The sequence below is a fragment of the Oenanthe melanoleuca genome, chromosome 1A, assembly GCF_029582105.1.
Source record: "Oenanthe melanoleuca isolate GR-GAL-2019-014 chromosome 1A, OMel1.0, whole genome shotgun sequence".
NCBI classification, from domain to species: domain Eukaryota; kingdom Metazoa; phylum Chordata; class Aves; order Passeriformes; family Muscicapidae; genus Oenanthe; species Oenanthe melanoleuca.
Window position 1 is genome coordinate 16426273 of NC_079334.1, and position 25282 is coordinate 16451554.

At 41.9% G+C, this 25282-nt stretch overlaps 1 protein-coding gene across 3 annotated transcripts in view; it reads left to right on the forward strand.

Moving 5' to 3' along the window:
- Positions 1-25282, forward strand: part of DENND5B (DENN domain containing 5B) — a 102513-nt gene that overhangs the window by 829 nt on the left and 76402 nt on the right. The window lies entirely within an intron of this gene.

Sequence of the window (25282 nt, forward strand, 5' to 3'; positions counted from 1 at the left end):
ATGTTTATTATTTGGTGGGTTCGTGACTGGATATGAGCTGATTACAATGGCATAAGGCAGCAGTTCTTCCTCAATGTCACTTTTGTTTATGCAAAAGAAGCTATATAAGTCAGGTTTTTACATATAAAATTCGATCAACTTCAGGCTTAAAAACAGGGCTTAATTGCTTGGAAGTCGAGTGTTTCCTCATGGAGTTAGGAGTTTGGAAGTGTTTAAGTGCCAATATTTGCCCATTCCCATGCGTTCACACTGCAGGCAAGGGAGCTGTGCGTGGCTGAAGTTGAAGGCAGCTGTAGCTGTCACAGTGAGCAACTCTGCTTGGCAGTGGAATCCTGAGGATGGGATCCCAATGAGGTCTCTGCAGCTATTGCATCAGGAAGTACCTTGCCTTCTCGTTGTGTAAGACAAAGACTTGATGATCTGTATCAGTGGTCAATGTACACTGGTTGAAGTTCATGTTTTTGTCACCAGTAAAAGGGGTGGATGCACGTATGTTTCCAAGGAACAACTTTCCAAGGACCTTTATCTTAAAGCAGGGTAACTAAGTCTCTACCCTTAGCAGTGAGCACACTAGTAGTGGGGTCTCCAAGTTGAAGCATTAGCTAAATGGACTTTTATCTCTCTGTTTTTTCACATGTACTTGTGACCGCAGTTGTGTGTTTTCAGTTTTGCTGCTTTTATTAGAAAACTCCTGACTTGTGAGCCACCTCCCAGCTGATGGCATACAGGGTTTGATTTGCATGATATGACCTGTTGGGGTTTCAGCTACCTAAAATTTGAGTCATCTGTCTGAAAAGAAACTATTTTTAAGCTGTGTTGGCTGGTAGGCTGTGCCTTCCCTAATGTACCCACACTTTCCAAGTTGTCTTTTGCTGATTTTTGCACCATTTCCCAGGGAAGTGCACAGGTATGTTCCTGTGGAGCGCTGCTCAAGCACAGCCTGAGTGGTGGGTTTATGCAAATGTCATGCCTCGACTACAGGGCTCCTCTTCCGTGGTCATTCAGAGGGTTTGGCTGAACTGCTCCAGCAGCTCACACTAAGGAGATTTCAAAGCTAAAGTAATCTTCCTGTTCATTTTTTAGTGAAAGAAAGTAATTTAGACACATCTAGGATATATCCATTTATAAAATGCAGTGCAACTGTGAATAATTTCAGAGAAATTAACAGAAGTAGTAATTTTCAAAGCAATGTCTTTATTACTGTTTTAAACTAGGCAAGGTCCAGCAATATAGTTCGAATATAAAACACTTTTGGTAGTGCCAGTTTGGGAGGCATGCTTAGTACCTTTGGAGTGTTGTGATGTGACAGAGGAAGAAGTGGAGTAACAGAAATATGATGGGACTTAATATTGCCACTGAGCAATGTTATATTTTTAGGGACTCATGACAGGAGCTTTCTGCTATCAGCTGGGAGCTCAGCAGTGGGAAATGCTGGGGAGGAACAGGGAGTGCTGTGAGCCACAAATATAATGCAGCCATGGAAAAATTAACTCTTGTTTGAGATGTAGCTGAGAAAACATTTCTGTTAAATCTTGGGGAGTACTAATGCTGCTGTAGGCTGGCAGTAGCGAGAGCCCACCTAGAAATCCTGTTACAGGTCTCAAAACCTAAGGTACTATGACTGAATTCACTGTTGTAATGGGTGGGGAGAAAGATGCTTGAGGGAATAGAAAGTCTGTTCTATCACAGGAAACCCACAAATGGCTATTCTTTCAAGAAATGTTCTTTGTAGATGTAAATGACCTTGTTCTTTCATTATTATGTAGCTGTGATAGCTACATCTTGCTGTCTTTGTGCTTAAAGAGCTTGTTGAGGTAAGTCACAAGGCATCAATGAAAAGTTGCTGTGACTTAAGCTGCTGCATAGATCATCCCTAGTTTAGCCAAAAGAAAAGTGAGGAAGAACCTGCTTATCTCCAAACCCGCGAATCCCTTGGCAGCCAGCGTTCACAAGGCGCCCTGCTCACCCTGGGTCTGACTGATGGAGCTGCCTTGGGCCTCAGCAAAGGATCAGGAGAAAGGACAAGAGGAGCTCTGCTCCTGCTCTGGAGGCCCCAGGGCCCCTCCTGTGTAGAGAGAAGGAGGAGTTAGAAAATCCGTGAGGATCTGAGATGGACTCGGTGGTGATCTGCTGATACCCAGGCAGCCTACCATGGTACACGGTGTGCTTAGGAACTGCCTGTGAGTCAGCTGTGGCTCATCTGAGCTCCCTGACCTGTGCCCTGCCTTTGCTGGGGACAGCCCGGGACTCTCCCTTGTGTGGAAGCTTTCCTTGCCTTAAGCCCAAAATCTCTTTTTACAAAAACTCTCTTCAATTAAAAGCAAACAAAAAAAACCCCACCAAAAATCCTCATCTGCTGCATCAGGAATGGAAGTAAAATGCTTCATTGTTACTTATGAAAGCAGGGTAAAGAACTGCTTTTCTAATTCTTGTGGTGTTGATAGTTCTGTTCAAAAAATGAAATAAGATCAACAGTTATGGTTGTATAACATTTTGATGTGCTTTTAGGAAAGAGTATTTTGTTTTCTAGTTCTTGTTCCATTGAATGGGTGCTTAGGGCTTGAAATAAGCTTGGTAGATGAAAATTTTCCACCAAGAAATGGTTCATTTTTCTTCAATTATTTTTTTGTCTTTTGCATGTATGACGTTTTCTGGTACAGATTTTTTTTGTTTTGTTTTTGGGTAGTGAGTTGCTCCACAGCTGGCTCTTCAGATGGCTGATTTGGGGTTTTTAAGTGAACTGATTTTGAACAGCTGAAAGCTGTTTACCTATTACTCAACTTGGTAGTGTATCCAGGCACAAAACAAAATTGTGTGTAGATTATGATGTTGTCAAAACACTTGTGGCCCTTATCACAAAGCTCTTGCTCAAGGATGGAGGGGGAAAAACCCCCTTTTTTTTTCCCAGGGACTCTTTTCCAGGCTTTTCCAGGGACTTGAGGAAAGGAAACTGTCTTGGTGTTTAATAGTTGGAGAAAGCTAGAATAAAAGAAATAAAAGTAGGATATTTGATGTGAAATATCTTGAAAAGCATGAACATTTTGTTATTGGTTTCAGTGCCCTGTTGAGCTTCACTAAAGTGGGTGTAGGGAGCTTTTTTGTCATGTTTAGGGCTGATGGAAAATAAATTTCAGTTCACTTTGCTCGTTATGCCTGCTTCTTTCATGTAAAGTCATTTTGAGACTATCACATTGAGCATGTGCTCAAATGAATTTGTTACAGTAAATATTTAAAATTGCATTTAACAAGAAGAGCTATTTGTTCATTAAATTGTTTCTATCATTTTTTTATACTATATAAACTTTATGTTCGTATATAGGGAACTATATGTGTAGGGCACAAGGTTTTCTGGCTGTAGCAGCTTTTACTCTTTGCTTGGGGAACATGTTACATTTTGTAGTATCTTGTTTGAGTGTTAGACACTACAGCTTAGAAAAATTCAGAATACATGACTCAATTAAAAAGAAAATGAAATACACTTTACTGGGAAAGTAACTTAGTGCTCTGGAGGAAAGAGGAACAGAATTAGGGATGGGTATTTTGTTCTGAAATGGAAGGACTGGTCTCCATTGAGGGTGCAATTTGGAGGAAGAGAAGGTGCAGTAAGCCAGTGTGTGAGCTGGGACTTGAAGGACTGTGTTGGATGGTGCCTTCTCTGTCTTAGAACGTGAATATTGGTGGAGTTATGGTGGTCTGCTTGCTGTGTGAAAAGATGAGATTTTTTTATAGGGTTTTTCCCCCCACTTGAGCTCTAAATGTTACCTTACGCTGTCTAGTTTAGGCCATTGTCTAAAGATTCAATGTCTTACTGTCCCATTCAGTGTATACTTGAAAACTGTAGAGAGCTTCATTACTCTACTTTTAAGATCAAATTCTTTATTTTAATGGCCAGCAAAGCAGAGAGTGGATACTGGTCATGCTCACTGAAAATGCTGAATGTCTTGGGAAAAATGCTCATTTCTTCTACCTCATGCTGTTTCCCTACAAATATCCACATATTGGTAATTGATTTCCCTTCAATGAAACGTTGAGATCCAAACAGGGCATGCTGCAGTCTGGCTAACTGTGCTTCTCATCTAGTAGGCTCTTATTTTTAGAAAGCTGAAAGACTTTTTCGTCCTTGTGTGTTCTTGGCAGTGGCATGCTCGCTCCTTGCAGAGCCTCCCCACCGCCTGCGCCGTTCTCCTTCACACTTCCCCCGTGCCAGGTCTGTGCGCGAACGCACTGCCAGAAAACTTGGTGGCATTACTACAGCAATACAACTTCTTGTGTGCATGGCTTTTCTGAAAATAGGCAATTGGATTTTTTCCTAGTTTGCTGGAAATAGACTAAGTTTCCCTGTACCAAGGAATATCTGATCAGTTGCGATTCCTGTTCATGACTTACACAATTGATGCAAATGAAAAGCAGGCTACAGAAGTTTTGCTTTTCATTTTTAAGTACAGTCCAGATTTGCATTAAGCATTTTTGGAGGGATTGTCCAGATTATGTAACCTGGATGTGGATGGGAATGGTGCAAGTAGAGGCTGACATGGTTTATACTGTTCAAGTCACCAAAACTTGCTCCTCAAAATCAGTTGATGTCTATTGCTTAGGCTTGTAGGGCTTGTGGGAGGGATGGAATTCAGCTTTTCTCCAGCTGCCCTTAAGAAGTGATGCTCAAATGCAGCATTAAATCTTCTGACATTATAGCTGGATCCAAGTCTCATGGATTAGATATTGGATGGACTAGCCGGTTTATTGAAGTAACTGTCAGTTACAAAAGCCCCATTTTTTGTGAACTGTCATAATGTATTTGTTTAGGAAACCTGTTTGATTAAAATCTAAGCTGGGTTAATATTTCGTTCATGTAAAACCAAATCTTATTATGCATAGATAAAGTGTTGCTTTTCTAGGTAAAGTAGTATGGAGATAATCCCTGCTTTTGGGAAACCAAAATTGGATACTGAAACAGAAATAATGTTTCTGCTCTCTTCTACATCTTTAAAGGTGGTGGCATGGATAGTTGCTGTAATGGTTCATTCTTCACCGTCTTTTTGCTATTGGAGGAAACCAGAATTCCATTGTAATACCATAAAGATTTTAATTTTATTTTTAAAACATCTGAATTATGCATTAAAGATCTAGCTCCTATAGGAGGATTTCTATAGCAGCCAAAGGAAATAGAGCTTTTTATAAAGAACTGTCAATATTATTGACAAGCATGATCTCCAGTTACAATAACCTTTAATAAGGAGTAACTGTCTTGCTCACTTGGATAACAGACCATTTGTGGAATTGCTGATGGCTGTGACGTATTGCTGTGTTTTAGCAATAGCACTTTCATTCTCTATCTGTATATATGCCAGAGAAATGCTGGCTTTAAATGCTCACCCAGCTCTGGTGTGATTATTCCGTTATACATTTGCCTTCATCTGAGTTTTTTATACTGTATTTCTTAGAAAATAAGGTACTGATTTGGTTTGAAAAACATCATTATTCCTGTCAATAGCACTGACTCACTAATGCTAAACCAAAGAGAATTCCTTGTACTTTGCTTGCCAGATAAGCTGCTGTTTTGATTTCCACTTAGAAGGACTAAAGCCTCTTGCATGCTCGGAGGCTGCTTGGCTGCCAGTGGCTGCTGCAGTAGCAGAGAAGAAGAAGGTGTGACAGTGTACGTGAGGGGGCCTTTTCAGTGACAATCCCAGGAGCTGCCTTGTTAATATTGCAGGAGGTAGTCCTTTTCCTACACACTCTGTAAATGCATTAGTAATCAAAGCAATGCCAGGCAGAATGGCTGAGCTGCTGTCCTTTATAAGAACGACCTAAATCCAGCCCTAATCTTGTTCCTGCGCATCAGCCTGAAGTCACTGCTGGCCCCGTCCTGGCAGCTTAGTGGTGCAGTGGCTGTGGGGAGATGGAGTGCCAGGCCCACAGCCGCCTGCCTGGGGGCACAGAGCTCTGAAAGACGAACCTGGTACACCCCAGGGAGTGCAGCAGTGCTGGATCAGGCTCGGCACGGCCATGTGTCGGTGGGGTGGGTATGGGCATGGTGGATGTGAGCCTGAGGTCAAGGTCCCTGCTGCCAGGGAAGAGGCTCCTGTGTTGGCTCTGCCCTGCTGCTCAGTGTGCTGGAGGACAGTGGCACCTGGGGCTAGGCAATGCCCACCACAAATGGCAGAGTAGTAACCATAAAAATGTCAGAATTGCTCAGGGCAGTGCGTGACTGTAGCATTGATTTCTCTGCTCAGCTGTTTTCCTGTGTCCTCGCCAGAGCCATTTCCCAGTGCTGCAGGAGCTGTGCCAGTGCCCTTCACCCTTCCTACAGCTCCCTGTGCCAATGCAGAACTCCACGCAGGAGTAACTCCAAAATGAGCTGCTTCAGGGGAGCTGAGCTGCACTAAGCCAGCAGGGCAAGGGTGTCAGGGCTCCCTTGCCTGCCTTCTTTCACCTGCTTGTCATGGACTAATCAAGTTGTCCTTAATGCCAGCTTGTCCCTAAAACATGCTGGCAAGTACAGCCTGCAAAGCCTCTGCGTGGGCTGGCACTGGATACATGGCTGGCACACTGCTCCTGCTGCAGTTCTGGTCTGTTGCAATGAGGGCTGGAGTCAAGGAGAAATGTGAATGAAGGGGAAAAAAAACAAACAGTGAGTGCGCTTTGATGCAGTTAGTGCTGTTGTCTTTGGCTGGTGCTGTTAGAGATCATGTAGGACCACTTACATATGTGGAAAGAACAAGTAGCTTCTTCAGCCACGTCTGTGTGCGTGGAGAGGAGCTGTGTGGAATATGTGAATCTCTATACAGTTCATGAGTAAAATAGCCAGCAATTTTTTTTCTTCTCTTCTTTTTTTTTTTTTTTTTCTTTTTTCATTATCTACCTCTTAAACAGCAAATAACAGAAATATATACAGTAGGAAAAATTGCATTGGAGAAAACCAGATTTAGTCAGGAAACAGTAAGCCTTCACTGGTGTTTTGACCACATTAGGCATATTGATAATCCCAAAAGTAGTCAGGGAAGAAATGGTGATGGGTCATCATAGTAAAAGAAACATACTGGGGAGATGGCTGATGAGGTGTCAGATATAGGCATGGCTGGAAGAAACTTCTGTTCTATTATCAGTATGAAAATATAAACAACTCCATTAGTGCTTCTTGCTTGCAGTGAAGGTAATTTTTAATTAGCTGTCTGATCATTGTATCTCAAATGAGGATTCTCCCATTAGGGTGTCCTAGGCTTGGTGGAGGTGCCTGGCTGAAAATCTGAAGCCATTCTCCTTTGAGGTCTGAAGTTTTGCTTCTACCTCCATACCTACCCAAGCCATGAAAAATAGCATCAAAACATCCAAGCAGATGCTTAGAGAGTGAAATGGGAAGAGTATTCCCATGCTAATACATACTCTGTGGTTTGAAGGACTTTGGCAGATCTCAGTGACCTGCTTCAAGTCATAGTAGAAAAATTAACTCTTAGTAGAATATGATATTGGAGTGAGGGGTCTGTTTTTGATGGATCTGTAAAGAAAACTGATTCTCTCACTGGAGAACAACCTTGACAATTTCACACAAACGTGTCAGCTGTTCTTGGTTTGTTTGTGTTCAGAGGCAATGTTTAAATATGTCAGTCTTGTAGAGTGAGCACCTAGAGCTGGAGCATGAATTTGAGTTTACAGTCATTTTAATACTCAAATTGCAATAATAATTCTGGGATCAAGTAGCACATTAAAAAAAACCTATGAAGCTTTATATCAAGCTTGATATGGAGTCAAATCATGCTTTGAATCTGCGTGAGTAGTAAGTTGCACAGCATGAAAGCCAGAAGTATCCTCTGTCCACCCTCTTCTTGGTATTCTCTTGTCATGTTAAAGACTAACATGTGGAAGGGTAAGGGGGCTTAATCTGAAACACCATTCTGTGTGAACAATGACAGGATTAAATGAAATTAAAAAAGCCAAGCTGAGCTGTCATGGGTGTGTCGTGGCTGCTGCTTTTCACGGATGACTGAAATGATTTGTATAAATTTGCATTTTCCCCGTAGCATCTCTATAACCCTCTGCTCATTTCCATGCAGAGCTGTTGCCACGTACAGGCGGGCTGGCATGTGGTGGCACGCGATGTGACGCCATGGCACCTGTGGGGGCAGGAACTGGAGTTACAAGGGAAAATCAAGTGTTCGCTCCTTACGCGAGGCTGCCCAGGTGTCTGAGGTGCTCTGAGTCCCTTGTGGCTGAAACACAAGAGGGCTGAGCTCCTCGGAATGAAATGATGAAACCCAGAACTCACTTATCTGGTAATTCCTCAATGAAATATTGATCAGGTGGGCCAAGCAGCCTGCTTTGGACTGACCAGCATTTGGAATGCAGCTGGAGAGGATGCTGCTGTCATGGTCCAAAATAGGTCTTTCTTACACTGACTTCAGGTGTCTGACAGGTTCTGCAGTCTGTCTTCTCACTGGGAACCTGGAGCTACCCTGGAAGGTTCAAATCACTTGTTTAAGAGCCCCCTTCTCCTGCTTTTTCTCCAGACTTCTGCTGAGATTAATCCAGTCAGATGGTGTAAATACCTTCTGCTGGGCCCTCTGGTCTCCCCTGAGATGCTCAGGAAAGAGAATTGAGATCTGTTGTTTTAAATTCAAATTATGAAGTATTTGAGCAAAGAATGCAATATGCAATTGAATAAATATTTGGCTTTTCATTGTTGAGGGAAGGGAGGATTTGCTGATGAGTTAGTTATTCACACAATACTATTTTTCCATCAGCATTCCCACTTGGTATTCTTGTTTTTTTCATGCTGTGCAATACTCTGACATGAATTTAAAATGAAGAACAATTTAATGCTCAAAAAAACCACACCAGGTCTGTTAACACAAACTTTCTCTCAGCTGTGATGCTGGCTGATGTGGAAGAGCTGAAGGGCTGCTGTACTGTTTCTAGAACGGGACTTTTTTGTAATGTAGATTTTGTGATTTCTCACTTTCTTTATTCTTCCAGTATAACTGTACAAAAATACAGCACCAAGCATTTGAGGAAGAATTCACACTTTTTGTTTAAAAAAAGCCCAAACAAAACTAAAGAGTCCAAACAAAAACCAGCAGAATGGTTGAAAACACCCAACCCCCTAAAATTTTGTAAGAATATGAAGATTAAATGTTGGTCATGACTCACATTGCTTGAAAACTGCCAGGTGCTTTGTAAAAATGACTGATGGTAGATGTGTGCAAAGCTGTGAAGGGTGTATTTTGCTGTACATGATGCCTTGTAAGCACTGCAGGAATATCAAGGCCAGGAAGAATGGTATTACAGTGTCTTTAATGCACCTGTTTTGGGGTTGTCAGCCTTTGTCTGTAACCACTATTGCTATGAATCTATTAAGGGAGAGCATTTATCTCTAGAAATCAGGATAGCAGATATTCAGCATGGATGGATTAGGTGTTTAGCCTTTTCCCAAGATGATGCTGTTAAAAATAGGTTTCTCTTACAACATATTTGCAAATATGTTGACTCTTTCTGGCTTTAGTGAGTGTGATAGCAGATGTTGTTTGACTCTCTTAATTCAAGCAGGGATGCGTTGTCTAGTGTTTGTGTCTCAAATTGGGGAATGACTAAGAATTAAAGAATCCTGGTGTAGGGAATGCTATTAAGTAATAATTTTTTTCCTCTATAAATATGAACATCTGCATAGGATGAGGCAGCTGTCGCCACAGTCTGCTGTTGCACTTAGCAGAAGGGGAATGGTGGTGGGAGATGTTAACTTTTACAACAGCAGTTCTGGGTAATAACTTACTGTCATTTCTGTGCCCATGTCTTGTAGTTCTGTTTTCTCTCTACTTGTAGGTGTCCACAGCATGGTGAGTTGAGTCAGGAAAGAAAGAGCCCTGATGAAATTTCCTCAACCTAGCAGACTGCTAAAAAAACCCCAACAAAACCAAAAAAAAAAAACGCCACCAAAAGAGTTCAGCCTAATGTGGGCTGAACTTGCCATGAAAAGTGTGCCTTGCTGAGCTCAGAGCCCTCTGCCCTGCTTTGTCCCTGTCAGCAGGTGAGAAAGAGCTGAGGTCCCTGGCGGTGCCCTGGCTGTGACCCAGGAGCTCAGGGCCCGGATTAGTTCAGCTCTCGTGCTTTGGGTGGGAATAAGAATGACAAAACATCTTTTCTGGGGGCCTGGATGTATTCATGCTCCTCGACTTCAGGTCTGTGCTAGTGCTGGAAGAGCCATTTGTTCAGGAACCAGGGAGAAAATGCACAGGGCTGAGAGTGAATTGCTCAGAGCAGCCATTGCAAGATATCCAGAGCAGCCATATTCTAGAGATCTGGAGATCATATATGATGGTGATAGTGATCTGAAAGCTATTTGCAATTCAAAATTGGTATTGGATTTCAGTTATTGGTTAATATTTTGTCAGCACTTTGCGACAATGACTTCTGACCGTGTCCCAGTATTGCTTGTGATGCACTGAATAACTCAAAAGGGAAGCTGATGCTAACTAAGCAGGAGACCATCTGTGTTGTTAATAGTGCAGTGTTACCACACTCAAAACTCAGCTTGAGTGATTGATCACACTAGGCTTGTTTCCTTTTTATAAAAAAAACAAAGCAAAACACTGACCCCCAAACCAATCTTATCATTCCCCCAATCTTATCTACCAACTTCTGAGCACACAGGTCAATTTAATTTTGTCAGAGATGGAATGGAAAAGAAAGGGAATTTTTTTCTGTGAAGTCCTTGCAGCTAGAACGGAGATCCTAATTAACCTTCCAATAGTACAAAGGCTGCAGGAACAGCAACAGCAGTTTTTAAAGCAAGGTAGGCCCTTCCACGTGGGTATCCTGGCAGGCTAATTTGCAGCCCCAGAGCTGGGATCCCAGCAGAGCATGTGTTGCCTCCTGCCCATCTGGTGGGGTGGGGAGTGAAGGTAACTCCTGGTACTGAGGGGGAAGGAAGGAAGGAATGTTGGAGCTAGCAGGCCTGTGTGAGCAAAAGGAGCTGCAGGTGAGAGGATGTCCTGGCATCCAGTTGTGTAATTCCTAGTGCTGTTCACCCATATCTGTGAAACCTTACAGCTGTGATAAAATCATCATTCTCAGTCTTTCTTGCTGTGTTCCTGCAGTGTGATAACAGGCAGTGGGAACAAAGCTATGTTTAGCAATAAATAGCAGTTTTCAGATGGTTGTTTGCAGGGTCCAGGACCTTCCTCAAACTCAGTGAAAGGATATAGGAGCTTGACTGTGTTGGTACGATCACATCCAGAGACCTCTATGGAAAAAAACACTTCTGCATTTTTTCAAAATGCACTGAATGAGAGATACAGAAGCAGAATATGCTAGGGAAGAGAGTTCTTCACTGTCTTTTTCTTTCCTTATCTTCCCCTTCCTACATTCAAGAAGAAACCAGCTCATCCTCATGCTTTATTGTTCTAAAGTGCTATTCTGACCTTTCTGATGATATTGTTAAGAATGAAAATCTGTAGTCTGATCTATTAAAGTGCTAATGATGCATTAGGAGTCATAAAACTGTATTAAGTGCATTCAATTTTGAGTAACTCCAGTAAAAGGCACTGCAAGGGATGTCTAATCACTTCGCATTTATGAGTCGTCTTGGAAGTATCCAGCTGAATCTGCCTGCTGAAATAGCCTAGAAGGAGATGGCATTGCCTTGCAGTGGAAGGTTGGCAGTCCATGCTTGATGAATCTGCTCATACCAAAGTGGCATTACTCCATGCTTCCAGCAAGCTTGTAATAGATGAATGCATTAATGAGCCCCTGGGTAACTGAGACGATTCTCAGGGGCCAGGGCATGTGGGCAAGGATAAACATTGCTGACTCAGTTTCTCTTTCTTGTGTTATTCTTGTTATTTCTCATTTTTTCCAAACTGTGCTTAAGTGATTCCATGTTAAAGTGAGAGTATTAGACTGCCTTCCTGCATGACTAACAGCAGCAGAGCTATTTGTGTGGATTTGACTGGCTGGGTTATTTAGGCCTTTTTGTTTCCCTGACCTTTCTTTACCTGAAAAAATGTTATGATCTTCAGATGTGAAAGAGTGATTCTTGGTTAGCTGCTGCTAGACCATGCTGAGTCTTTGTATGTTAGAGAGAAGCTGGGATCAAACCTCCCTTGGGGCCAGCCAGTGATCCACTGAGCCATTGTCATCTTTTGTGTGTATTCAATTTACTGGCTGGTAAAAGTGTGTAGAGGCCTCTGAGGGCTGGTGACAATATGTGGTCCAAAGAGTTTGAAAATTATTCTAGCTTTAAGAGAAACAGTTTCAAGAGGCTAGTTAGCTTTTGCAGGCTTGATTGTCTTTAATTTTCACCCTCTGAATAGGTTTAATAAGAAAATAATTGCAGTTAAATTTAAACAGGCTTTTGCATTCAGGAATTAAATTTCTGTTTTTCTTTCTTGTAGTGGCTTACTGACAATTGTCTTGCTAATGCATTTAAATTCTGCTCCTTAAAAATGCATTAACTGGTTTATTTGTAGGAGGTCATCAGTTTCACAATATTGTATAAAACTGAAACCAAATCCCTCTGTCTGCAGCTGCAGTGTTAAATAGAGCATCATTGTCATGTGGTGAGCATGGCTGTCAAAACACTTCGGTCAAAGTGGGTAACATGAACAGTTCTTCTACATTAAATATTTATAGAAGAAAATGCAAACTCAGAAGGCTGCCAGCAGACAGACATACTGCTTAAGTACATTGTTATGGTGGCGAGGGCACGAATCTTTGTGCTGCAGCTTTAGGAAGAAGACAGTGACCTGTTTCTTCTGCTCATGGGCTCAAGGCTGTGTTTTTTCTGCATGTGAACATATATGAAAAGGAACTGGAAATGAAAAATTTTGACAGGAAAACAATAGCTCTGCACGAGTGATTTGGCTGCCAGCATCCCCCAAAATGGTCTGTTCTACTACAGCAGTCACAGAACAGCACAGCACAAGCCTCTCTTGCGTGCCTGGCCTCAAGGGCCAGCACGTCTTTATTTCAGGTCCTCTGGTGCAAACAGGTGGTGAACTACAAGTGGCGAGATGCTGAGGAGAAAACCATGTAATTAAATCTGGCACTGTAGTATAATAAATCTCTGTTGTAGTCTTTAGCTTTCTAGAGCCTTTCGAGCAGTATACAATGGCTGTGATTAATGACTCTTGTATTGTCTTAAATAACAAGCTTGAGCCTTTGGATAGGTGACATAATTTAGCCGTAATGAGCGTCAGCTTCATGTGTTTGATCTCAATGCTTTGCATTTCAGTGCCGATGTTGCCATGTCCTTGAGAGATTGTTTTATGCTGAAGAAAACCAGTAAAGGAGGGGGGTGGGGAGCAGTTTTTACAAGGGTGTGAAGAATCCAACCAAACTGTTGCTCTGAGGACGCTGACTTTCTTGTTGTCTCTTGTTTTTTGATTTGGGAGATGAAAGTGATTTGAATTGTTCACAAACTGGACCCACTGCTATTGAGACAGCTCTTTTATTTGATAAAAGTGTTTCTTGCTGAGAGGTGTCTACTGAGACTACAGTGATGGGTGTTTCCTTTTGTGTGTCAAGATGCACCAAATAGCCATAGCAGGGCAAAGGCTTTTCGATCCTTTCCACATCATCGCCTCATCCATCACCACCTCAGCAGGCTTCTCTGTTGTTTTCTCCCTTAACTGAAGGCAGCAGTCCTTTGATATGAGCTCCTCTTTCTTTACATTGCCTGGCAGACAAGAAAAAACCTTCTATTCTCTTCCCTGCAGTACCTGTGAAGAGCTTTCCCCTTCTCTATGCTGTGTATCTGCACAGCGCTTCAGCAGAGCTGGAAAGGGAGGGCTGAGAAACTACAAAGCACATCAGACCTAATTATTTAGCCAGCATAAGGGCTGGCCTTTCTTTCCTGCTTGGGATATTCACTTTTGCCTGTGTGGGTAGTTTGACTGACAGAGCTTGCCCATCCCAAAGCCATTGCACTGCACCATATAAATGCTCCAGCCCCAAACCCTTCCTCCTTCGGGCAGCCTGGCCCAAGGGGGCAACCCTCACAGCAGGGCTTGTCAGTGGAGGGTCAATGCAGACTCTCCCCTTTGTCTTTATTTTTGCAGGGATGCTGGGGAAAGGGATTTTAAATCCCTCACCCTTTCCTATTAAGTCTGACTCATTTTGTCTGGTTTAGCGTTGTGGTAGAAAGAAACATAATGGATTTTTTAGGGTCAGTGCTTCACAATGTGATGGTTGACTTTGATGGGCAATAGGGCCTAGTTTGCCACTCCAGACAAAGGATTTGTAGGTCTTGCAGGCTGCCATCTGTTTCTAAAAGCAATTTTTTGTAGAGAAGTGATGCAGCTTGCATGCTGAAAAAGTTAGGGTCTTTTTCTTGAGAACTGCTGTGCCCTTATATTTGAGCTTTTAAATTTGAATCTAAACACAGCATATTAATAGCAGTACTCCCTTTTGCCCTCCCTCAGGCAAGTTGAACATCCAAATAACATTAGTAATGTGTTGACGTCTTCTAAAGTATTTGTCTTTTAGAGTGCACTCACTGATCCCTAAGTGGGTTCTATTATTTTCTTCAGCCCTTACCAAACTCTGAAATGCAACATCTGGCTGCATTCAGGTTGTTTGCCTTTATTCTGCTACATAAGCATATAAGGCACAGATTGGAAAAGAAATATTCAGCTTTCATTTGATTTTTTTTTCATGTGCTGAAGTTTTGTCTTCTGCTCCCTTAAAAACAACAGAAAAACAGTTTATCATCAACTGTTAAACAGTTGATTCTGCCCCTATAATCCAGAGCAGAAATTCCTGCTTTCCTGCAGTGCATCTGCTGCAGAGTCTCTTAAATAAAGTGGCCAGCTGACCTGTAGGGCTTAGACATGCTGACAAATACGGTCTATTTATGTGCCATGCATTAACCTGACTGTTAATGGATTGTTTCCATGTATAACTACTGAAGGAAGCACAGAGCTGTACAATCCAGGTCTGGAGGGCACGAAGACATCCTGCTGCAGGACTTAGCAAATATAACAAGTAAAGCCTCTGCAGTTTTCTTGTTTACAGCTGGAGATGAGCAGGACCTCCAGCACTATAAAGAAATCCTGGATTCTGGTTCTGCCCATTTGTTTAGCCCATTACTCTTCTGGTGCAGTCCTTCCTAACACTCTTACAGCGCATTTTTCTTTTTTATTAAGGGGAGTGACTGGTGTATCTACTGTAGCTGTGCAGGTACACAGGAGCATGACTAAAAATGGGGCTGAAAGTGCTGTGTTGTGACAAGTGAGTTAATATGCTGCTGCTGAATATCACGTGAATTTCCCTTTTTCCCCCAAACACAGCAGTCCAAGGTGTGCCTCTGCAGACATCCTGGGCATCTTGTCACTCTCCTGCAAACCAGCATTTGCTAGCACTGGCAGAGAGCTGGCAGGCTGCACTGGGACTCGTGCTCTCACTGCCCAAGTGCTGTGTTTCTGGCTGTTCCTGGAATTATCCTATTGTCCAAATTTGTTCCCAGCCCTGACAAGTGGCTTGGTGCTGGGGACTGGCATAGAGAGTGGGCTTGCTGGTTCCCCTGCTCTGCTGGGCAGAAGGAAGCAGTCATCAGCTGATCAGCTGGCAGGCAGCACATCCAGCTCTGGTTCCCTGCCATGGCTTTCCTCACAGCACCGTGCCTGAGCCAGCACTGTGCAGGCAGCAGTGAAAAGAGGATTTTTAAAATTTTTTTTTTTTTTTCCCCAGGGAATTAAAGGAGTAAAATGACTGTCTTTGATGTGGTGGCCTGGTTCTGTACCGAGCTGTCTGCCACAGGAGCTGATAGCCTGTCTCTCTGCCAAATTTTCCTCTGAAGGGTGGAAAACGCTGCTGACAAAGACCTGAGTCCCAGAAAAGCAGCATTCCTGATCAATAGGATTAATTTAAATAAGGGAGTACCCAGCTCTTGTGTGAAGATGAGAGCTGATCCATAGGAGGTAGTGTAAACACAGGATGCTTCTACTGATTCAGGCTCCTAGGTGCTCTACCTGGCTGTTTTGTGGAATTCAAATGGTTTGCCAAGGAAGGGCTTGGCAGGTAAATCTGTTTGATTTTCTTTGGAGATGTGATGATGGTTCAATCATCAAATATATGTGCCAGGAGTGAGCCCATTCAGCTACCTCTAAACTCCTTTCAAGCAGCAGAAAAACTTCTGTCTCCTTTTAGGTGCAGCACTGCCATGGTGTCAAGTCCTAACTCCTATATGAGACCCTTGGAAATATGCTTGAGGAAGCCCATCATTTTCATGCAGTTAATTTTAAATTTCTGAAGCTGAGACTTTTTTGACTCTCTTTCACTAAAATACAGGGTGACACAACAAGCTTCATGGAAGTGCAGTCATTAGCTTAAGTGGATCAGATAAAAATTGCAAGGGTTTTGTTTAAGAAAAATTTGCATCAATTACTTCTAGGTAGCTGTATTACAATTATATCTAAAATGAGTATTGTGTTTGAGAAGCCAACATGTTCTTTATGGTCCATTTGTGGACTCCAAGTTTTTGGCAATGTGTATATACTGCAACTTTGGAGCTATCAAATTTATCCAAGTGGTACGTGTATGACCCTCTATATTTTTTGTGTAGTCCTTGTATTTTCTACACCAAGATAAAAAGGGGGGAGCTGCAGGGGATAAACTTCTGAAGAGTGAGGACAAAATGGTGGGATTATAATTTGAAGAAACAGCTGTTGATTAAGTTTAGCCAAATAATCTTTGGCTTTATCAGAGAAGAACTTTTTCTGCTGTACTTAATTGAATTTGCCAAGCTGGAACAAGCCCTGGCATAGCAGTTTCAACCCCTGCCTTTGCTAGTCAGCAGCATTCAGAGCTGCAGAGAAGTGATGAAAAAAGCTGAGCAAATGCTGTGTGAACTGGAAAGTCAGCACTAATATGCCTTCTTGACCTGGTGGTGATGGTAATTTCCTCCTTCTGAGTCAATTTGGGACATTTGACATGTGTCCAGCACACAAAAATGAATTGTGTTCTGCAGGGATTCTTTTTCCTGCAGGGGTCTGTGTGTGCACTCTGCGCCATCCGGGTGGGTGCCTCCACAAGCTTTATTTTGGAGAATGCTGCTGATATGATCAAGCCTCTGTGGAGGAGGAGAACTCTGATTAGTTGGGAGCTGCTAGAGGAAAGCAAGAGTTTTTACATACCATTACATATAGGAGCATTATTTTTGTCTGGAAGCATAAGGGTTATAGTGGAGGAGTCTAAATCCTAAATTTAAGTCCTGATGTGGCATTGACTGTAGGTCCTGAGGAGCTTTATGTTCTGTCACTCCTGCAGTCTGCTGGAAAAAGTGTTATTTGTACAGGCAATGAATGCATTGGCTATGAAGCTGCAGTCATTTGCACATACAACTGGATGGTTCTGAACCAGTTCAGTGCTGGGTAGTCCCAGCCTGCCTAGTGAGATAGTGGGGAGCTCACATCATACCAAATTAGTTGTTACTTGAATTGGGAAAGAGAGGAGTGGTTGTGCAAATGAATGCCTTCCATTTGAGTTCATTTGGATGTAGGAGCTGCTGTTTTTGTTTGATAAACTGGATAAACCTCATCTGCTGTAACAGTGATTTCAATTGGAGGAAGATGAATTGAGGTGGTGAAGGAAATTGGAAGGCACAGGCTCAAGCCTGAGCAGGAAGGTTGTTTTAATAACCTTTAATAACCATTGTCAAATGCATGTTGCTCTGGTTCAGGGTAAATGCCAATTCTTCAAAGTTCTTAAGATTAAAAAAAGGCAGAGACATCAGTTGTCCAGATATATTTGAAGATAATATTTGAATTCATTTGAAATGCCTCTGAAAAGCAAGCCCAGTTTCAACCAACTGAGCAAGACAGAAGACCGTGTCACTTCCTTGAGAAAGCAGGCAGACTCTCTGCTAGGTTTGTTTTCCCAGGCTTGGAATGAGAGCTTTCTGTTTGTGCTATCCAAAATGCTGATTAGTAAGATGCCCTGACAAAAAGGAGAAATTTAATGCAGTAAGAGAAAGAGTGATGCAGGAGGAAGAGTGATGTGGTCATGGGTGTGCCCCTATGGGCATGTGAGATTCCTGATTAAGGGTGATGGTGTGTGAGTCTGTTGGACCCAGAGGAAATAACTTTCAAGTGCATTGAATAGTGTTGGGTGTGTGTGTGCGTGTGAAGAATAGATGGCAAGGAGCAGAAGTCTTTTTCTAACTTAAGGTAGGTTTAACTTTCATTTGATGCACTGCACTAAAATAGCCCAGATTCAAAGCTTGAAGTTAAAATGCACGCTAAAGCTGGAATACAAACTACTGCTTGGAAATGCTAAGTCACAGAAATTTGTAGAGAACAAGAAGTCTATAGCCTAAGAAATCAGCAAGCACTGACAAAGCACCGGCTGCAGGAACAGGAGACTTGGACAACCAGTAAGAGACCTGATGACTTTTTTAGGTTATAAGGAAAGAAAGATTATCAAGCAGAAGTGATGAGTTAGGGATGCTGAAGCAAAGAAGCACAGTGCCTGGGAAGCTGAGGGCAGTGGTGCTTGTTCTTTTTCCAGATCAGTGGGGAACTCTGTGTGTACAGATGCATATGCAGATCAAGTTACTCTTTCCTATCACAGAAGAACCCCAGATAACCTGGTTTGTTAGAAAAGAGAGTTTCTGCAGGCTCACAGCTCTCTGAGACCCTTTTCCATTCACTAGATGGCAATTCACTGGATATTTCTGATTGTCATAAGTGAGAGACAATGATCTCAATGGCTAACAGGGACATCTTCAAGAAGAATCCTGGACACTTGATGGCTTCTTATGTGCATTTTTTTCTGTGCCAGATCAGAGAACTGTACTAATCTTTTGCATAAGGTGTCCAGTTAGTGATCTGAGTGAAGGAGCCTGCTTCATTTGGTGCTAGGAGAAATTTTGACATCTCATTCCCTTACTCTGTCCCTCAGTTCACTAAGAGAAAGTTGTGGAAACGTGAAACAAAAAAATCAGTCTTTTGGTGTGTGTCTGTGTATGATAAGTCAAGATAATGTTCTTAATTTTCTTAAGGCTCTGAGTATAAAATCCATATTTTAAAATCTATGAGGTAAGGGATAAAAAGACATAAATGGGAAGTGCTTTCGATAAATGTTTCTGAGAGGATTTGTTGAGATAGATGACATATAGGGATTACCTCATATATATATATATATGTATATGTATATTTGTACTACAAGATGAGCTAACGCTAAATCTCTGACAGACAAAATCATGGTATTTCTTTACATTTTTCTTATGGTATGGCTCTGATGTGGAGTCATTTCCCCAAGCTTATTTTAGAAAGCTGTGGAAGCATGAGCTCAGTTCCATCCAAGTTCAGTAAAAGGTTCAGTGAAATTAGAAGCAACTCCTGGTAGACAGCAGTCCTTTTTCCTTTCTCTTTGAAGCTTCCAGGCAGGTAGGATGTTGTCAGACAAGGTGGTGATTTTCAGGGCTGCATCATCTTTGTCCTTACAATGCAGATAACACAGTTCTGCAAGGTGATGGATGGCTTGTGAGACAGGTTGCACAAGCTGTCCTGCTGTTGGAGCAGTGAGTGAGGACCCAGATGGCCATTTTGGGGCAGTGGTGATGGTTACTGCAGCACTGACAAAGCACTGGCTGCAGGAACAGGAGAGCTGCAACTGTTCACGAGAGATTCTAGGGAGATGTGTGATTTGATTATCCTGCCTGATGACACTTAACTGCACAAAAAGGCTTTAGCCAGACTATCATGCTGAAAATCTCATGGGGAGCATGGAACAGATTTTGACAATTTTCAAAATCTTTATGTCCATTCACTGGAATCTGAAATTCTTTCCTTCAAAAAACATTTTCAGAAGAATTTTCAAAATTTCAAAAGAGTATGAACAAAAAGGAGGGATTTATCTCAGGATCTCTAAGCCTGTTTTGCAAGGAGAGGTGTGGTGGAAGAGGCTTCCAAAGACTTGCTCTGACAGTAGATACCTTTCAGAAGAGTGCTTCTGTGTGAAATTCATCTTCACAATACTTACCTGAGAAAGGTCTTACCACTGTCCTTGCCTTCTCTTTTACCTTCCTACATCTCTGAAGAAAAGTAGTTCCTGTTTTGAAACATACCAAGTTAATGCAAGACAGCTAATCGTACTTGTGACCATATGTTGTATTACTGGGCTAAATTCTGTTGAAAGGCTGAATTAAAAACTAAGATGTCTCACTCAAGCAATCCCATGTTTATTAAGTAGCTTGAGCTACAGATGCTTTTCTGTGCTGCATATCAATGTCTGTGTAGATTGCTAAAGAGTCAGCCTAATGCCAGAGGTGGCTCAGAGTGCTTTCTGTTATCCCCTAAGGGTGGATAACTCTTTTGTGGGAATTTCTAGGTCTATCTTGTCTAACAGCTGGTATATGCTGTTGCTGAGGAGTGTGATTCATGGACAGTGTTATAACTCCCCTGCAGGGAACACATCTTCATGGTAACCCTTTGGAAGGGTTGATTTTCATACTGAAGTAGGAGGGAGCTTGTGTGTGTGCATGTGCATCCTTCTGCTGAGCTCAGTATGCTATGAAGGCAGACATGGGCAATGGCTTTTCATCCTCTGCTGATACCAAAGAGAGGTTTTGTTTTTCTGTTCTCTGTGCACTCAGGGTTCTTCTCTTCATTATCATCCCTAGCTGTGAAATAATTCACCTGATGGCTGTATAACTTTGTTCAGTTTGTTTGATAGATTGGATTTATTCCCATGATTGTATGACCTCCCTATTGCAACTTGTAACCTTATTTTAGAAAGTGGTTTAGTCAGTTACGAGGGGGATGTAAACAACAGAACTTGTCATGATATTTTTGGAGAGAGAAGAGAATGTAGTTATTTGGATTGCTTCCTTGAGGCAGCCAGATTAACTTTCTGAAGACTCCCAAAGCAGGCAGAGTTGGTATTTTTGAAGAATATGCCTACTGCTCTTTTACACAATATTAGGAAACTGTTCCAGCTCAGGAAGATGCTGAACCTCTCCAGTAGTCTAATAAACTGCAGCTGCAGTGTGTGCATTGCCCCAAAAGGGAGTTGGTGTTCCCTGCCCTCTTGGAAACCTCTCTCAAGTGGTACAGCAGTCACTCAGTGCATGATTACTCATGCTTAGCAAGCCATAGTCCTTCAAACAGAGGCAAGAATATAGAGAAATAAAATATTAAGCAGATTGAAGTTCAGTGCCATCATTTGTGTTAATCAAAACTGCCCTCCTCCGCAAAACCAGCTGAAACAAAGTAATGGACTCATCAGTATGGATTTAATTCATTTCCAAATGATTCCATCAATATGTTGATCTTTGATGAATTCATTTTATGCAGTTCATTTTTTACACAGCTTTTCTCACCAGACAGTCTCAGTCCTTTACAGGAAGCAACTTGGTATGGCAAAACTTAGTTTTTATCAGTGGTTTTTCACATCTGCCAATGAAGTAGTTGTTTGTAGACCTCTAATTTGGGCTTGCCTATAGAAAATTCCTCACAAGGTCCCCAGAATCCTTCTAGGAAGAGCTAAAAGAGCTTCTAAGTCCCATCTGAATTTGCAGTTTTCTGTTGTGGTTGGCTGAGGGTTCAGCAGATCTTCACCTCCAAGCACCTGGGAAGAGTGGCACAGGCTGACAAAGGTTTGGCAGGGCTCCCCTCCAGAGTCCTGTTCCCAGGCTGTGTGTTCTTCCCTGCCCTTCCCTTCTGCTTTCTAGGCAGTATTCCTGAGCTGCTCCCCAGGACTAGTGATACTGAGACACTGCCTCCTCATCAGAGCTGGTGTGCAGGATCTGTGGGATCAAGGAAGCAGAAAGTCCTCATGCCAGAATTCTCCTCACAAAGGGGCTATGAAGTAATTTGGCTATTTATGGAAAGTTTAAGGTCTCACTGTCTGTGATGGTTGCCTACAGCAAGTCTGTTGTGGAAGAAAAGAAGGTGGGTGGGAAATCTCTTTGGGAGGTGTGTGAGCTCATGGTATGGCTGGGACTGGATGCTGTGTATGATTGCTGAGTAGCAGCTCCTGGCCCAGTCATCACTGATTAAAAGATTAAATATCCTTACAGTGTAAAACTTAAGTTGATGTCTTTTCAATGTCACGCTGTAGCTGGTTTTCCAAGGCTTCAGTTTATAAGACAAACCATTTGCTTGTAATGTAAGGCCAGTAGTGGCTCTAAGGGGCTGTGTGAAGGAATGCATTCTCCTAGGGCAAGAGACAGGTCACTGCTTTGCTGTGTCTTGGAGAACTGCAGTATCTGGCTGAATAGAAGGCTTTTGCAGGTTGTATAAAGTATTTGGTAGGACATGGCACAAGGTAAAGCAGCGTGTTGTAAAATATTAATGTAGAACTTAAAATCTTGCTTTAAAAACTTGTTAAACTTTAATTGCAACAAACACAGCTGAGCCACCACATTAAAATGTTAGAACTTGATGTTCAGTGTGTAAGTTCAAGCAAGATCATCCTGAAATATACATGTGAACAGGATTTCCCCTGCCCTTTCTCTTCAGAATAGTAGGGAGGAAGCATCAGAAAGTAAAGTGTGACATCAGCAGTGCCAGTTACAGCAACGTGCATGGATTTAATTCACTAGGTTCATATCTAGAAAAGAGCTGCCCCCAGGAAGTAAAAACCAGTTGTTCATTACCTTCTTAATGGGGCTCATAAATCTGTGTGACCTAAGGAAAGCTGCAGAGCTTGAGAGGAACCTTAATTTCTCCCCATTTTACCCAGCTGAGGATTGGGCCAGGTGTTTCACCTGACCTTGTTGAGCTCATCCCACTGAGATGACTGATGTCACTGGGGAACTGAGGAGGTACAGTCACCTTACAGGTCCTGTCTGTGGCCATTTTACAAGCTTTCTGGCTTAGCCAGGCATGATGTTTTTTCCTTTACTAAAGTGTTGTCAAAGGCATGGCATCATTTGAAGCATCCTTAGTCCTTAATGAAGGACTGTGAGTGGTGATTGTCTTGGCAGTGCTTTGGAGCACCCTGTTTTGCAGCTGGGTGATCCATGTGGAGAACTCAAGTGCTGTTCTTACATCTATGAGAGGGCCTTTTGTTCTTGGTTGCAGCAATTCTTCAATAATGAATGATTTTTTTAAAAAACAAGAAAATGTCCTTAGCTTGTCACAGGGATGGCTGTTCTAAAGCAGTGAAGAGCCTCAGGCTCATACATCATAGTAGTTGCCTTGGTATAAATTATAAAAGCAATTATGTCCAGTAACAGTGTGACTGGACTGCCTTTGCAGTGTGTGGGAGAGTGGGAGGGAGGGGAGAAATGAGCAGTATCCTCCTAAGAGGAAGTTGATGGCCAGATTTGGAAAACCCCACAATTCCTCCTTTATAAACAAGCTTTTGGTAAGGTAACTATGGAAACCTTTTTTCAAAAAGAGATAATTAAATATTTTTCGTCATTCCACGTTTTCAGGTTGGTTTTCACTTATTTCATTCTTACCTTTCTTTCATCAGTTTTCTTTTGCAAGTTTGGGGCCTCAAGTTCTAGGGAGCATGTCTGTCTTTTGTTACCATTTTTTGAACTAGTGCTCATTGAAATCCTTTTTCCTTTAAATAAAATCTCCATACTTGAGAAATTTAAAACCTTTTTTTGTCTGCAAAACCAGAGACAGTTTCCTTTAACTGTTTGAAGCTGGTGTTGCCTGCTTTCTTCATATCCTCCCCATCCTCCAGGTGTCTTTTTAATAGAATAGGCTGAAAACACCTCTGAGGCATCACAGCCTCCCATGGAACCCACTGGAGCTTGTGGAGACTTTTATATAGTAATTAATGTGCAGATGTTTAACATGAAAATTTTATCTGTGGATCTGGACACAACATCATTTACTGTGTGTAAATAAAGCAGGGACAGGGTTTTGCAATAATAATGAGACTTTTTAATAAAAAAAGAAGTGAAAAACTGGAACAGAGATGTCTAAGTTTTTGTGGCACTCATAACAAAGTGATATGATTCAGCTGCACAGGTGTTTAGAACAAGGACACAGGAAATAGAAAACTTTGATTTCTCTCTTAAAATAGAGCCAAAATTAACAAGCACTGTTTGTGGTACCTTGTTATAGCCAATACAAACCTTCTGGGTAGAACATCTGTAGTCTCCTGTAAACAGTCCAGACTGTAAAGGCTGCTAGCTCTGGGTTAGTTGTGAAAAGCTCCCAGTGGCATGAGTGTATGTTTTATTCAGTTTCTCTAATGCTGCAAAGGTCATAGATCTGAAGCTCTGATTAGAGATGGCAAATACTATACAAAAGAACATAAAAGTACTGGAGGCTTTCCATGTTATTTACCACATCAGCTGTACTTTTGCATGGTTCCATGGGATCCCAAACACTCTTGAAAATTTGATTGCTACAGGCAAAGCAGAGAGTGGCCTGTGGTAACAAAGACTCAGCATTAGCTAAAAGTCAGTGTGTGCGAGACAGACTGAAGGATGTGTTTGAGCAGCAGCAATAGACAGAAAATTGTAAATAAACCAGTGAAATGGTAATGAGGAGAGTTATAAGAAAAAGTATCTGGCTGTGTCTGATCCTTGCTAAATACTTGACAAGAGTAAGACAGCTCTGAGAACAGAATATTCATCTCTTCCTGCCTGTTCCCCAACTAGAGCCTCTGGAGCAGGAGTCAGGATAAGAAATTAAGCAGAAGATTGCAGCCACTTTAAGGACAGCAAATCCTGTTGCCTCAAATGAAGCTTCAGTAGCCATCTACATATATTTTATATTCTGCTTCATCTCTCATGTGGTCTTGCAGAGAACCCATAATTTTTGTAACTGCTAGAAAAATGTCAATACTCTTTCTGAATTGAGGCAGCAAATTAAATAGATAAGTACCAAAAGATTAGTTCCTTTTTCTTTAGGTGATGGACATAATCATAATTTAAAAGTTACTGTACTCACTAATCTATGAAAAATGGATATTATGCTTTCCCATGATGTACAGGCCTTCCCTTATAGTGAATACAACATGAACATGTTACCATCTGGTTTTTTTGTTCAGTTATTTATTGTGATACAGTGTTTTAAACAGCTGTTGCTGAATAATTGAATATGTTTCCAACTCTGTTTTCAGATGAGCCTTACTGCTAATGTGTGAAAAGTAGCAGATGCTTCAGGGTGGTGGCTATCTAAAGTTCTTTAGGAAAAAGATGTAAGTGCATAGATACCAGGTGCCAAGGTAGACCTTTTTGGTTCATAGTTTATTTATTTTACCTGTGTTCCCAAATTTGTGTTCCCTTTAACATCCCTATGACCTTGGGCTATGCATTTGGTTGGTTTGATTCCTGTGGCTTTCTTTTAAAATAGCTGATTTGTGTTTTTTCATGTTTCCC